Source organism: Rana temporaria, chromosome 12, assembly GCF_905171775.1.
Source record: "Rana temporaria chromosome 12, aRanTem1.1, whole genome shotgun sequence".
NCBI lineage: Eukaryota > Metazoa > Chordata > Amphibia > Anura > Ranidae > Rana > Rana temporaria.
Genome location: NC_053500.1, coordinates 77,031,623 through 77,046,870, shown reverse-complemented (window position 1 = coordinate 77,046,870; position 15,248 = coordinate 77,031,623). Strand labels below are relative to the sequence as shown.

The 15,248-nt window shown below is 48.9% G+C and overlaps 1 protein-coding gene across 3 annotated transcripts in view; it reads right to left on the bottom strand.

Moving 5' to 3' along the window:
* The window catches only part of TRMT1L (tRNA methyltransferase 1 like), a 281,542-nt gene extending 267,299 nt beyond the window's left edge, over nt 1-14,243 (bottom strand). For 2 of the 3 annotated variants that reach the window (XM_040331220.1, XM_040331222.1), the window contains exon 1: nt 14,083-14,242. The gene's annotated coding sequence lies outside the window, so the exon portion shown is untranslated. Of the gene's footprint in view, nt 1-14,082 lie in introns of all 3 variants that reach the window. The other variant, XM_040331221.1, reaches the window with a different exon arrangement.
* Between the last annotated feature and the right edge of the window lie 1,005 nt (nt 14,244-15,248).

Below are 15,248 nucleotides of genomic sequence, written 5' to 3'. Positions count from 1 at the left end.
TCAATCCTAGGTACTCCAGACGGTACCAACACCGACTTCTGAATGTATAGCATCCAACCAAATTCTCGGCGGGTCTGACTGGCTATAGACACGTCCTCCTCTAATTCTGAGCCAAAAGCAGCTCTCAGAAGAAGATCGTCTAAGTAGCCCATGACAGCAATGCCTCGCTGTATCAGCAAAGCCAGAATCGGGGGGGAGCACCTTGGTGAAAACTCTTGGTGCTGACGCTAGGCCAAAGTGAAGAGCCACAAATTGATACGGGTCTTCGCCGATCGCAAAGCGCAGAAACCTCTGATGCCTGGTGCAGATGGGGACATGCAAGTATGCGTCCTTGATGTCCGGGGACGCCAAAAATTCCCCTGGATGGAGCGCAGCAACCACTGAACGAATTGATTCCATCCTGAACTTTTGCACCCTCACAAAGGCATTGAGGGCCTTGAGGTCCAAGATTGGACGGACTCCTGAAACCTTTCCTCCAGTGGCACAGGTAAAATTACCCCGCACCTGTGCAAGTCTTGTATTGCTCCCATTAAGGCAGACCGACGAGCCAGAAGGAGAGGAAGATTTGAGGGAAAGAATCTGTTTGGCGGACAAAAAAGAAACTCGATCTTGTACCCTGAAGTGACCACCTCAGAAGACCCACTGGTCGGAGAGCAGAGAGGTCCACCGTGCGGCAAACCCGCAAAGCCGTCCCCCCACCCTTGAGTCGGTCGGGGCAAAACTTCATGCGGTAGCAGGCTTGTTAGCCGGATTGTGCACCCAGGGAGGTACCAAAAAGCCTCCCACCTTTGAAAGGCAGATCTGCCAGAGCTTTTTTGGATGCTTGGTCAGCAGACTAGCATTTCAGCCAAATCAGGCGGTGCAATACCACCGCAGATACAGAGCCTCTGGAGATCAAGAGGGCCGCATCCAGAGTGGCATCACAGACATACACAAGGCCCTGTACCAACTGGTCGGCCAGCCTCACACACTCAGAGGGGACCTGGTGCTCCTCCACGGTCTGGCGCAAAATCTTGGCCCATTCAGTAAGTGTCTGAGACACCAAAGTTGCAAGGATAGGCCGCAACGCAGACCCCAGCATGGTGAACATGGAATGGCTCACCGCTTTGGACCTCCTATCAGTAGGGTCCTTAAAGGCAGGGGTCCCCTCAACCGGGAGAGTGGTTACTTTATTTAGGCGAGAGACCGGGCAGGCCATGACCGGAGGAGAGGTCCATTTTTTCAAAAGGCTCTCCTCAAAAGGATAACGGACCGACATGCGCTGAGGGACCACAAAGGACTTTTGCGGCCGTTCCCATTCCTTATCTATGAACTTATCAAAGAAAGACACATAAGGAAAAACTTTAACAGAGCGGTTCGACTTGTGCGACCCAAAAGAGACTGAGCCCAGCGTGGACGTCTCAGCTGTATCTTCCAACTTGTGCCCTGTCTTGTGCTGACCCGGATGAGGGGTCCTCCTCACCAGGGAGGTCTTGGTCCGCATCCTCTGACATACCAGAACCTGGGTCCGGAGCGGCAGCCAGGCCTAAACCCGAGTCAGAGCATTCCCCAGAAGATGGCAGGGGCGAAATGGCCGCCAATGGAAACTTCAATCGAAAAAACAGGCACACTAAAAATGGCGTCAGCGTGGTAAAAATGACGCCCGAGATGTGGACGAGAAGGCCGTGGCAGAGACTTCCCAGGAGACAGAACACCCCCCACAGAAAGCGGACCCCGACACCCCACAGTCCCCAACTAGGACCCGGAGTTCCCCCATAGGTACACCCCGGTCGCAGCGGCCACTAGGGCAGGAGGGGAAAGGGAGACAGAGCAGGGAAAGAGAGGACAGGAGAACCCCTAAATCTGGGGAATGCCCAACTGTTCCATCCTGCCGAGGCAGGAGGAACAGTACTTACCCGTCCTTGCAAGGACTTGCTGGCGTGTCCCTGACAAACCTACAACCTGTCGGCCCGGTCCACTGTGAGTGAGACAGCAGCAGCCCAGTCATATGTGGACCCTGGAGCATATGCTCACCGGCCACCCCAGGAGCCATGGGGTATGTCATGGCCGACCCAGCGCATAGCTAAGGTCTGCTCGCGCTCGACCGCCAGACTGGGGGGGGGGGTACTACAAAGATCGATAATATCCAGCCTGTCACCCAGCCGGCAGTTGATAGAAGAATCACAAAAATAAAATAAAAAATAAAAATGTCTTCAGGACTCTGGGCCCAAAGGGAGCCAGGTCCTACTCCTCTACTAGGCAGAAAAAAACTGAGCTGCTGACTGCAGGGCGGAGGGTTATGTCTGGAGGGACCGCCCCCTGGGCGGGGCTTTTCAACTCTGTTAAAGTAACATGTATTTAAATATCTAACATGTTCTGCCTAGTCTTCTATAGAACAGGAACATAACCCACTCAAGATTTAAGGAGTTGTGTCCGTCCATGGACGAAAAGAGAATTTTTTTTTTTTACTTTCGGCTATATTAACCACTTAAGCCCCGGACCATTAAGTTGCTAAAAGTGTTTATTGATTGGTTTGCGCAAAAGATATAGCATCTACAAAATAGGGGATAGTTTTATGACATTTTTATTAATATTTTTTTTTTTTTTTACTAGTAATGGTGGCGATCAGCGATTCATACATGAAGCAGTCGGCAAGTGGTTAACCACTTGCCTACTGAGCACTTTTTCCCCCCTTCCTGCCAAGGCCAATTTTCAGCACTGTCGCACTTTGAATGACAATTGCGCGGTCATGTAACACTGTACCCATATGAAATTTTTATCGTATTTTTTTTTTTTTAACGCAAATAGAGCTTTTTCTTTTTATGGCATTTAATCACCACTGGGTTTTATTTTTACTAAACAAACGAAAAAATACCAAATATTTTGAAAAAAGAAAGTTCATAGTACCGGTAGTTATAAAATTCTGTTAACAGGTAATTTTTCTTCTTCAGTGATGTGTGCTGATGGGTGACACTGAAGGAGGCACAGGCAGGCACTGGTTGGCAGCACTTATGATCAGAACACTGATGATCCTTTTAAAAGAAGCCAGTTATTGGCTCTTTTTTTCTCTGGCCTCAAGTTGTCAGCGTGAGGAAAGAAAAGCCGACAGCCGGCTTATTTTTACTTCCGTGATCAGCTGTCAATGGAGTCCGAAGGACTCAGCAATCAGAGTGTGCCACCGGGGGCACACGGGCAGAGCGATTATGGGAGGACATTCATGTACGCCCTCCTGGCAAATTAAGCCTGTGCCTTAGCCGTCTTTTAGCCAAGTTCACCTTTTTACAAAAACAAATAAATGCACATTTTTTGGGGGGCTTAAAAAAAGGGATTTTTAATACAGCTTACCTGTAAAATCCTTTTCTTGGAGTACATCACGGGACACAGAGCGGCATATTCATTACTATATGGGTTATATGGAGTACCTTCAGGTGTTGACACTGGCAATCTCAAACAGGAAATGCCCCTCCCTATATAACCCCCTCCCATAGGAGGAGTACCTCAGTTTTGTAGCAAGCAGTATGCCTCCCAAAATGGTCCCCAAAAAGAGGGGTGGGAGCTCTGTGTCCCGTGATGTACTCCAAGAAAAGGATTTTACAGGTAAGCTGTATTAAAAATCCCTTTTTCTTTATCGTACATCACGGGACACAGAGCGGCATATTCATTACTATATGGGATGTCCCAAAGCAATGCTCACAATGAGGGGAGGGAGAACATCTCCAAGACAAAAGGATTTAATTTAGAGAAATACTCAGATCATAATAAATCCAACTTAGTTGAGAAAAATAATCTTAAATTTTAAATTTAACTCAAAAAAGAGGAGCCCCCGGAATCCGAGGGTCTCAAACTGCAGCCTGCAGCACTGCCTGCCCAAAGGCTGTATCAGACTTCCTTCTTACGTCCAACTGGTAGAATTTTGTAAACGTGTGGACAGAAGACCAGGTTGCCGCCTTGCAAACTTGAGCCATAGAGATCTGGTGGTGTGCTGCCCAGGAGGCGCCCATGGCCCTAGTAGAATGAGCCTTTAATGATACTGGAGGAGGCAACCCTTTCAAGCCGTAGGCCTGAGTGATTAATTGCTTAATCCACCTAGAAATGGTGGACTTTGCAGCTGCCTGCCCCTTCTTGGGCCCATCCGGTAATATGAACAGCACATCTGTTTTCCGGATCTTCTTTGTAGCTTTAAGATAGGCCTTCATGGCCCTGACGATATCCAAGGTATGCAGCAACCCTTCCTTTCTGGAAGTAGGTTTAGGGAAGAAGGATGGTAATACCAAATCCTGGTTCAAATGAAAACTGGATATAACCTTCGGTAGGAAGGAAGGATGAGGGCGGAGAACGACCTTGTCCTTATGAAAAATAAGATATGGTTCCTTACAGGATAAGGCCGCCAGTTCCGATACTCTTCTTGCGGAAACTATGGCGACCAAAAATACTAACTTTCTTGTCAGTAAAACCAAAGGAATTTCAGCCAACGGCTCAAACGGTTGTTTCTGTAAACTTGACAGAACAAGGTTTAAATCCCACGGGCAAAGCGGGGATTTAACTGGAGATTTAATACGCAAGACCCCTTGAAGGAAGGTCTTAACCAGCGAGTGGGTGGCCAGCGGCCGCTGAAACCACACTGACAGAGCAGAAATCTGTCCTTTGATTGTGCTTAATGCCAATCCTTTATCCACTCCTAGCTGGAGAAAACTTAATACTCTATCGATGGTAAATTTGCGAGAAAGCCATCGCTTGGACTCACACCAGCCTACATAGGCCTTCCAGACCCTGTAATAAATCACCCTAGAGACCGGTTTCCTGGCTCTGATTAGGGTAGAGATTACTTTCTGAGACAGACCTCTACCCCTGAGAATCAGGGATTCAGCTTCCAGGCCGTCAAATTTAGATGCCGTAAGGCAGGGTGGAGGATCGGACCTTGCGATAGCAGGTCTGGCCGTAGAGGAAGAGTCCAAGGGTCTCCCACTACCATCCTTAAGATTAGTGAGTACCATGCCCTTCTGGGCCATGCTGGAGCTACCAGGATGACTGGTATGTGCTCCACCCGGATCCTGCGCAGCAGGCGGGGGTAGTAACTGGAGCGGGGGAAACGCATAAAGAAGTTTGAACCGATGCCAAGGGCAAACCAACGCATCGGTTCCGCAGGCCATCGGATCCCTTGAGCGGGACATGAACCTGTCTAGCTTCTTGTTGAGTCTCGATGCCATGATATCCACGTCCGGCACTCCCCATCTTTGGCAGAGTGCTTGAAAGATTTGTGGATGCAGAGACCATTCCCCCGGCAAAAGAGTCTGGCGGCTTAAGAAGTCCGCCTGAAAGTTGTCCACTCCTGGAATGAATATTGCCGATATGCAGGGCACATGAGCCTCTGCCCATAGGAGAATCAAGCTCACCTCTCTCTGAGCGGCTTGACTCCTGGTTCCCCCTTGGTGATTTATGTATGCCACGGCCGTGGCATTGTCTGATTGAATTCTCACCGGGAACCCCTGCAATTTTGACGTCCAAGCCCTGAGGGCTAGTCGAGCAGCTCTGAGCTCCAAGATGTTGATGGGCAACTGCTTCTCTGGCGTTGCCCAAGTACCTTGGCGAGTGCAACCATCCAAAATTGCTCCCCAGCCCGTCAGGCTGTCGTCTGTGGTCACTATCTTCCAAGCCACTGGGCTGAAAGACTTCCCCTTCAGTAGATTCTGAGGGTCTAACCACCAACACAGACTTTGTCGGACTCTTGATGAGAGCGGCAACGGGATATCCAAGGCCTGTGGCCTTCTGCTCCATGCTGACAGGATGGCTGCCTGCAGGATGCGAGTGTGGCTCTGGGCGTATGGTACCGCCTCGAATGTGGCCACCATCTTGCCTAGTAACCTCATACATAGGCGAATAGTCGGTTCCTTCTTGCTTAGAACCAGTAGGATTAATTCCTTGATGGCTTTGACCTTCCTCAGAGGTAGAAACACTCTTTGTTGTTCTGTGTCTAATCTCATGCCGAGATATTCCAACTGCCTTGTGGGCAGGAAAGCTGACTTTTCTCGATTTAGGACCCAGCCGAACTTCTCGAGGTATTGGACCGTGAGGGCCACTGCTCGCTCCAAGCCGGGAGACGAGTGATCTATGACTAGGAGGTCGTCCAGGTATGCTAGGATCGTGACCCCTTGGATCCTTAGTTTGGCTAGGATTGGAGCTAGGACCTTCGTGAACACCCGGGGGGCCGTAGCCAACCCGAAGGGAAGCGCCACGAATTGGAAGTGACGCGAAGCCACCATGAAGCGTAGATATTTTTGATGTGGCTGATAAATTGGAAGATGAAGGTAGGCATCCTTTATGTCTATGGACGCCATGAAGTCGTCCTTTTGGAGTGTGGTAGCTGCTGACCGCACGGATTCCATCCGAAATGAGCGGATCTTTAGGTATGTATTTACCATCTTTAGGTCCAAAATTGGCCTGACATCTCCATTGGACTTCGGGATGATGAATAGGTTGGAGTAGAAACCTAGCCCCTGTTCCAGGACTGGTACCTCTACTATTACTTCCTGGGAAAGTAGATGATTTAATGCCGACATTAATGCGGCTCCTTTCTCCGGATCGTTTGGAATCCTCGACTCCTGGAAATGAAGAGGAGGAAACCTTAGGAAATCTAATTTGTAGCCCGTGGCCACGGAAGACCGTACCCACTCGTCGGGAATGCTGGCTTCCCAAACCTCTGAAAAGAGTCGCAGCCTTCCCCCCACCTTCGTGGGTGGGGGCGTCCCTTCATAAGGTCGGCTTGGGGGCTGGTTTTGCTGGTTTGCGAACCCACTGCTTTCTGCCTCTAGCAGCCTGTCCTTGTGATTTGCTGTTGAAGCCGAAGTTTGCTTTCGCAGGAGGCCGTCGATACTGTTTGGCATTAGAGGGCCCCTGCCCAGGGGAGTACTGTCGTTTAAACGCAGGCCCCTGAAACTTCCTCTTAGTTGGCAAGAGAGTACTTTTGCCATTTGAAATGGTTTGAATGTATTTATCTAGGTCTTCTCCGAAGAGTCGTCCTCCATGGAAGGGGAACCCTACCAGGAGCTTCTTGCATGGGGGCTCGGCCTCCCAGCTTTTTAACCATAAGAGTCTTCTCATATGGATAAGGGATAACGATAAACGTGACGCTTGCTGGATAGAATCCTTAATTGCGTCTACTGTAAAACATATGGCCCTAGGGACATCCGAAAATTCTTCTGCCTGCTGGGCAGGAATAAGTTTAAGCATCTGCTTAACTTGATCCGATAATGCTTGAGCAACCCCAATCGCAGCCACGGCTGGCTGTACTACTGCCCCTGCAGTAGTGAAGGAGTTCTTAAGTAGTGCTTCCAAGCGTTTATCAACTGGATCCTTGAATACCTGTATGTTTTCTACAGGGCATGTTAATGATTTGTTAATACATGAGATGGCTGCGTCCACTGCAGGAGTAGCCCATTTCTTGGAAAATTTATCTTCCATAGGATATAGGGCAGAGAATCTTTTAGGTGGTAAGAAGATTTTATCTGGCTTGTTCCAATCTTGGAACAAAACTCCCTCTAGTAGAGGGTGGATCGGAAATACTGCATTGCTTTGAGGCGCCCTCAGTGAGCCCAAAGCTGAAACCGTAGACACCTGGAGATCTGGTACTGGCAAGTTGAATGCATTATGGACCAAGTCCGTTAAGGCTTGAATCCACCAGCTCTCCCCTTGGGAGACTGCTCCAGACTCCTCTGTATCCGGATCTTCGATCCCTGAACCTACTTGGTCCTTGTCCAAGAGGTCGTCCAATTCCCATGAGGAAAGGACCTCCTCTTCTGAGGGTCCGCGCTCGGGCGACGGAGATCTAATCCGTTTACTGCCCCGCATAGCTGTGGCTATCATTTTTCCCATTCTTTTCTCCATCTCTCTTAAAGAGGTGAGTAATACCTTGTCCGTGACCATCTTAGGGTTGGACTGACCCGCGCCAGCTCCAGCCCCAGATCCCGATGGCCCCAAGGCTCCCTGTGGGGAAAGCAGCGGCATAACTTTGTCCGAGACCTCAGACTCTCTGGGGGAATCCCCACCTCTTGTACCCTCTGACCCGGATGCCATGGTACAATACCGAGGTACACCTGCTACCTATTGGTATTTGGAACTATAAAAGTTAATTGCCCAAACACCTGTTTGGGGGATAAAAAATGCTTCCTCTCCCCTAGATGACTTTTTTTTTTTTTTTTTTCGTTTTTGTTTCAAATCCAGGAAAGAAAAAACATTCTGTCCCCCTGAGTAGTATTGCAAAGAAAAACTATGAGATGGAAAAGAAACAGCCTATTTCTAGGCTTGAAAAACAGTCTTCTGAAGACTGCAATATCCTTTCTGGCCACTGTGTGTCCTCGGCGCCCCGTGCTGCCGCTCTGGTCTTTCTTCCCCAGTTCCAAAGTATTGAATGGAACAAACAAGGAAGGGCCGCCCCTTCCTTAAGCCACTGACCCGCCCTTCCCCCCCCAGCAATCTCAAACAGGAAATGCCCCTCCCGACAGGGGGGGGGGTTGGGAGGAAGGGACCTCTCTGTTCCAGCAAACTGCAGCCTGGAACCATGAGGAGGTCAGCGTTTTGCCTGCTTTGCAGGCCCTGAGGAGGAAGACTGAATGGAGCATCGCCTGGAGGCTTGCAGGTAAGCACAGCTCTCTGACACACATATATACTTTTATATCACACAGGCCCCACTCAATGCTTTTCCAACACTACAAGGGAGGTCACATCTTATGGGGAATAATACATATAGAGCCATCCTATCTTTATGATATGTGACTAGTTTGCCAGATGCAGTGCATAACTTTAGGCATGTCCCCTGTGACCCCCCAGAAAAAAACCTGCTAAGAACCAAGTTCCGCAAGTTTTCCCCTCACTTACCTGCTCCATGCCGCAGGACTTTGCCAAGCAAGAGGCCCAATCTTCCCCCATCTCCGTGGGGATGTCTAGACCTTCAGGCCCTGGGTTCCTATGAAGGATCCACTGTCCTGGGCCCATATAGCACCCTGGCAACAGAAAACATTAGGCACCCAAAGGTTTCTAAGTTCTGGGCCCAGGGTCCAGCTCTCTAAAAAGAAAAGCATTATGGGCTATACCCCAAGGGTTTGGGGTCCGGTTACTGACCACTTTAGCGCTGAGGCTTTTTTGGACAGAACCGGTAGCTCACCTAATCCCAAGGATGCGGAGGCAAGCTAAACCATGACTAACACCTAAGACACTGGCGTAAAAACTGAGGTACTCCTCCTATGGGAGGGGGTTATATAGGGAGGGGCATTTCCTGTTTGAGATTGCCAGTGTCAACACCTGAAGGTACTCCATATAACCCATATAGTAATGAATATGCCGCTCTGTGTCCCGTGATGTACGATAAAGAAAGTGTATTTATTATTTTTTGTTTCTCGGGTCATTACACCAGTGATTAGCAGATTGCTGGTGCCATGCAGGTCTCCAGCAGACCTGTCATTGTATCTGTGTGCCCGTACATCATACGGGCAAGCAGATACAATCTGACAGGAAGACTCAATGAGCCAACAAAGAGCCGTGTTAGTGCATTGAAAACTACAAGCCGACAGCCATAAAAAGGTAGTTTTCCCATTCACAGAGGACTGTGAATGAGTGACGCTTGTCCGCGTTTTTTTAAAGGTAATTGTAAAGGTTTTTTTATTTTTAACCACTTAACTGACAATTGTGTGGTCGTGCGACACTGTACCCAAACAAAATTATTATATTTTTTTTCCCACAAATAGAGCTTTCGCTTTGTGGTATTTGATCACCTCTGCGGTTTTTATTTCTTGCGCTATAAACAAAAAAGGGTGACAATTTGGGGGGAAAAAAGCAAAATTTTTACTTTTTGCTATTATATACCAAAAAAAAATTATAAGTCTTCCTCATTTTAGGTCGATATATATTCGTCTACATATTTTTGGTAAAAAAAAAACACAACAAAAACCCAATAAGCGTATATTCATTGTTTTGCGCAAAAGTTATAGCGTCTACAAAATAGGAAATAGATGTATGGCATTTTTATTATTTTTTTCTAGTAATGGCGGTGATCCGCGATTTTTAGCGGGACAGATCGGACACCTAATTGGCATTTTTGACACTTTTTTGGGAACCAGTGACATTATTACAGTAATCAGTGCTAAAAATATGCACCGTTATTGTACTTATGACACTGGCAGGGAAGGAGTTAACATCAGGGGCAATCAAGGGGTTAAAGGTGTTCCCTGCAGGTGTGTTCTAACTTTATAGGGGATGGGCTGCCTGGGAAAACACACAAATATGTCTTCCTGCATAGCAGAAAGACAGGATCTGTGTGATCTCCCCTGTTAGAACAGAGTTCTGCCTTGTTTACACAGACGATCCCCATTCTGTCACTGCAGGGAACAATCGCAGGTGGCCGGCAGACATCGAATCTACCCAACCCGCTGATTGGCTCCCGCGATGGCCAGTGGGTGCGCGAGCCCACAACACAGAATTTCCGAACCGACGTACGACCGCAAATTATTAAGTGGTTAAAAAACAAATATGTTCTACTTACCTCCTCAAAGAGAGGCCCAATCCTCTTCTTCTGGGGTCCCCCGGCAACGCTCCTGGGTCCTCTTCATCAGGTGCCCCAACGGAGAGCCACTTTGCATGGGGGCACTTGTGCGGGCACGCTCGCGAGTCCCGCTTCTGCGTCCATTGACACAGACAGCAGGATTGGGCCATGTGTCACTGGATTTCATTGACAATGGCTCCCGCTGCTATCAATCTATCCAATGAGGACCCAAGACAGTGGCTGGAGCTGCTGGGTTTGTGCACATCACAGGAACAACTGGGTTCGGGTAAGAAAAAATGGGGGCTCTGGGGGGCAGCTGCAGCACAGAAGGTTTTTCACTTTAATGCATTAAGGCGAAAAACCATGAGACTTTACAACCCCTTTAAATTGTGACAGCTAGTGAGGGGAGAGAACCCTGCTAGATGTCAGAGCGGGGGTGAGTCTGTTTGTAATATTTTACACCCCGAATATGGGTATAACATGCACCATGTTACAAAAAGTGAACAAATTCTTTAGACCCCTTTCACACTGAGGGTGTTTTGCAGGCGCTATAGCGTTAAAAATAGCGCCTGCAATCTGCCCTTAAACAGCTGCTCCTCACACTGGAGCAGTGCGCTGGCAAGGAGTCAGAAAAAGACCTTAATAAAGTGTGTCCAACAGTGGCGGCTGGTGCTCAAAATTTTTGGGGGGGCGCAAACGAAGAAGAAAAAAAATCGCAGCCTCACTGTGCCCATCAAATGCAGCCACTGTTCCATCAATTCGCACCACTGTGTCATGCCATCAAACGCAGCCACTGTGCCATGCCATCAAACGCAGCCACTGTGCCATCAATTGTCACCACTGTACCATGCCATCAAACGCAGTCACTGTGCCATCAATTGTCACCACTGTACCATGCCATCAAACGCAGCCACTGTGCCATGCCATCAAATGCAACCACTGTGCCATGCCATCAATTGTGGTCACTGTGCCATCAATTGTCACCACTGTACCATGCCATCAAATGCGGCCACTGTACCATGCCATCAAATGCAGCCACTGTACCATGCCATCAAATGCAGCCACTGTACCATGCCATCAAATGCAGCCACTGTACCATGCCATCAATTGTGGTCACTGTGCCATCAATTGTCACCACTGTGCCATGCCATCAAATGCAGCCACTGTGCCATGCCATCAAATGCAGCCACTGTGCCATGCCATCAAATGCAGCCACTGTGCCATCAATTGTCACCACTGTGCCATGCCATCAAACACAGCCACTGTGCCAATTGTCCCCACTGTGTCACTGTCCAGTCATCCATCCACCTCGGATCTTTATATTATAACCTGCTGGGACTTGTAGTTCTCCATCGTCTCCTGGGGCTCAGGTGCATGCAATCCACCATCTTTGTCCAGTTTTTCTCACTGCTGGGACTTGTAGTCCCATAGATGGTGGATTGCATGCACCTGAGCCCAGGAGAAGATGGGGAACTACAAGTCCCAGCAGGTTATAATATAAGACTCCCATCCACCTAGGAGCCTTATATTATAACCTGCTGGGACTTGTAGCTCCCCATCTTCTCCTGGGCTCAGGCTGCTGACGGCTGGCATTTCACCCATAATATGCATTGCATTGAACATTAAAAATCATTTATTAAAGCCCAACTCCATGAAAATGTTAAAAAAATCCACCCTTGCAATGAGCCTACATCTGCACTGGGTTAATTGCTCACCATGTCTAGTGAACATTCGGCCGAAATCGCGGCACCCCCATCCCCCCCCCCCCCCCCGGGGGGGGATGGGGGTGCCGCGATTTCGGCCAAATGTGCACTAAAAAAAAAAAAAATTCCAAATGTTCCACATTTTTTTTTTATAGTGAATATTCGGCCGCGGGGGGGGTGCCGCGATTTCGACGTCCCTGTTCTTCCAGGGACGTCGGGACGGAACGAGCACAAATAGTGGATGCACCCGCCCAGCCATAACAATGCAGTCCATCGCGCCGGAAGCAAGTGGTGCGATGGACCGCGCCACAAAGGCATTTTTGGGCTGCCAATGTAGCACCACGTCTGCAATCCCGTGATTGCACAGACGTGACGCTACCCATACCGCGCTGTTCCCGGCGCCCGATGCCCGGACTCCGTGCACATAAGAACCTTTTTTGGAATTTTTTTTCCTTAAAGGGACATGTTTAAATTTAAAAAAAGAAAAAAAAAAAAATGTTTTGATTTTTTTTTTTTACTGACTGGGGGAGGGGGGGCGGCGCCCGGGCGCCCTTTATGGGCGGGCCGCCACTGGTGTCCAATGCCACATTTTGAAGCCAGTGCAAACAGGCCCTTAGACCCCTTTTACACTGAACCACAGGCAGCGTTAGCGGAAAAGCGCCGCAAAAACTATAGCTGTTTTAGTGGCGCTATTTGGCTGCTAGTGGGGGGTTAAAAGCTCCCCGCTAGCGGCCAAATGGAAGAAATGGTTAAATGCACCAATGTAGCACCGCTGCCAAAGCGATTTACAGGCACTTCAGCAGCAATGCCCATTCATTTCAAAGGGCAGGGGTGGTTTAAGAGCTGCTTGCAGGACTTTTTTTTGTTTTAGACCCCTTTCACACTGAGGTGTTTTTTCAGATGCTTTTGGGCTAAAAATAGCTCCTGAAAAACACCTCCCGTGCAGTCCCAGTGTGAAAGCCCGAGTGCTGTCACACTGGGGCACTGCGCTGGCAGGACGTTATAAAAACTCCTACAAGCAGCATCTTTGGGGCAGTGGAGGAGCGGTGTATACAGGTCCGGATTTACTCCCTTTGCCGCCCCAAGGCCGGGTCCTTCAATGCCGCCCCCGCCGTACGGGGGGGAGGACATTATCCGCCTGGGGACTTTTTCGGCAGGACACTGAGAAGGGGGGGGTGTTGCTTCCAAAAATGACATTGAGCATTGGGGAGTGCTGCTCCCGAAAATGACATTGAGAAGGAGGTAGGTTGCTGCTGCCAAGAACTATCTCACCTCCTCTTCCCTCTGTTTTTTCTCCTCTCACCATCCGCATGACAGGGGGGAACTCCCGATATGAAAGTGTCCTCTCCTCTCAGCCGCAGTGCCACCCCTGCACCCACTGCCGCCCCGAGGCCTGGCCTTGTCTGGAATCCGGCCCTTGGTGTATACGAATATGAACGAATGAATGGGCACCGCTGCTGGGGCACCTGCAAAGCACTTCGGCAGCGGCGCTATACGTGCGCATTTAACCCTTTATTCGGCTGCTAGCGGGGTTAAAAGCGTCCCGCTAGTGGCCGAATAGTGCCGCTAAAATTACAATAAAGTACCGCTAAAACTAGCTGTGTTTTACCGCCAGTGTGAAAATAGCCTTAACATCCTGCCAGCGCAGCGCCCAAGTATGAAAGTATGGGGTGGCAGGGGAGGCACCATTTTTAGTCCTTAAGCACCTGAAAACGCCTCAGTGTGAAAGGGGTCGTTTTTAGGAACAATTCCTGCACTCATACAGACTGAAGTCAGCCTTGGTCTGAGGACAGGCTCTGTATAGACAGCAACACAGGCCAGACACTGCACAGCCGTTATTAATAAACGGGACACATCATCCAGGAATACCTGTCTGTCACAATGGGAAGAGCTGGACTCCAGCGGGATACAACAGTCCTCCTCTGTACTCTAACCACTGAGGCCGACTCCTGACACACACGCTTCTACTCTTCAAAGCGGGTTTCCTTCTGCTTTCCCCGATTGGCTACTAGGAACGTCAAGCTAAGGATGCGAACGCTCATTGGTCAGTGCAGGGAAGCAGATTGGTTGAGGTTACAAAAGAAAGTTCTAGTTGGCTGCCAGTGACATAAAAAGAAGGAAGCCAGAGTAGCGCGAGGGGTTCTGGGAGTGGTAGTTCTGTAGGGGGTCACTGGCGCCGACATGCAGGGCTCCCAGGAGACAGTTATGATTGGAGGAGTGGCTTAGGGGTTAAATGTAAACGATTGTCCTGGAATTCTTCTTATCCTCTTTAGTTTACAATCGGTGCAAAGCCTTCCATGTACCACAGAGGAGTCTGATTCCTGCATTGACTTGGTTGTAATGGTGAGAAAGTGACAGGTCTCTTATACATTCGGACATATAATCAGGTTGTATAGTAAAATAAAATAGAAAACCTATACACAGCACACTTCTCCAGGTATTTCCCAATCCACCAACTTCCTGCAATAACAACGAGGGACACCTATTAGCAAAGATATGCAGGCATAGGCCACGCCCCCTTAGAGAAGAATTATACAAAAAAAATTTAAATCCACAAGTGTTTCTTTTACCACTACTGTTCCTTTATACTGGTTTTTGGAAATTTATCAATACAGAAATCGGATGAAAGGTTTTATATGCAACCATAGGTGTGTGCCCAGGCATGCCCTAATCACCCCAATGCACACATGGCTCTGGCACTGCACTTTCTACTTCTAAATACTGGCTGGCCTGGCTTCTGTATTTACAGGTGACAGCGCTCCTCTCTGGAGGCACTCCATACCCCTGCACACTGTTCATTATGCACTCCATACCCCTGCACACTGTTCATTATGCACTCCTTACCACTGCACACTGTTCATTATGCACTCCATACCCCTGCACACTGTTCATTATGCACTCCATACCCCTGCACACTGTTCATTATGCACTCCATACCCCTGCACATTAATCATTATGCACTCCTTACCCCTGCACACTGTTCATTATGCACTCTCCACCCCTGCACATTGTTCATTATGCACTCCTTACCCCTG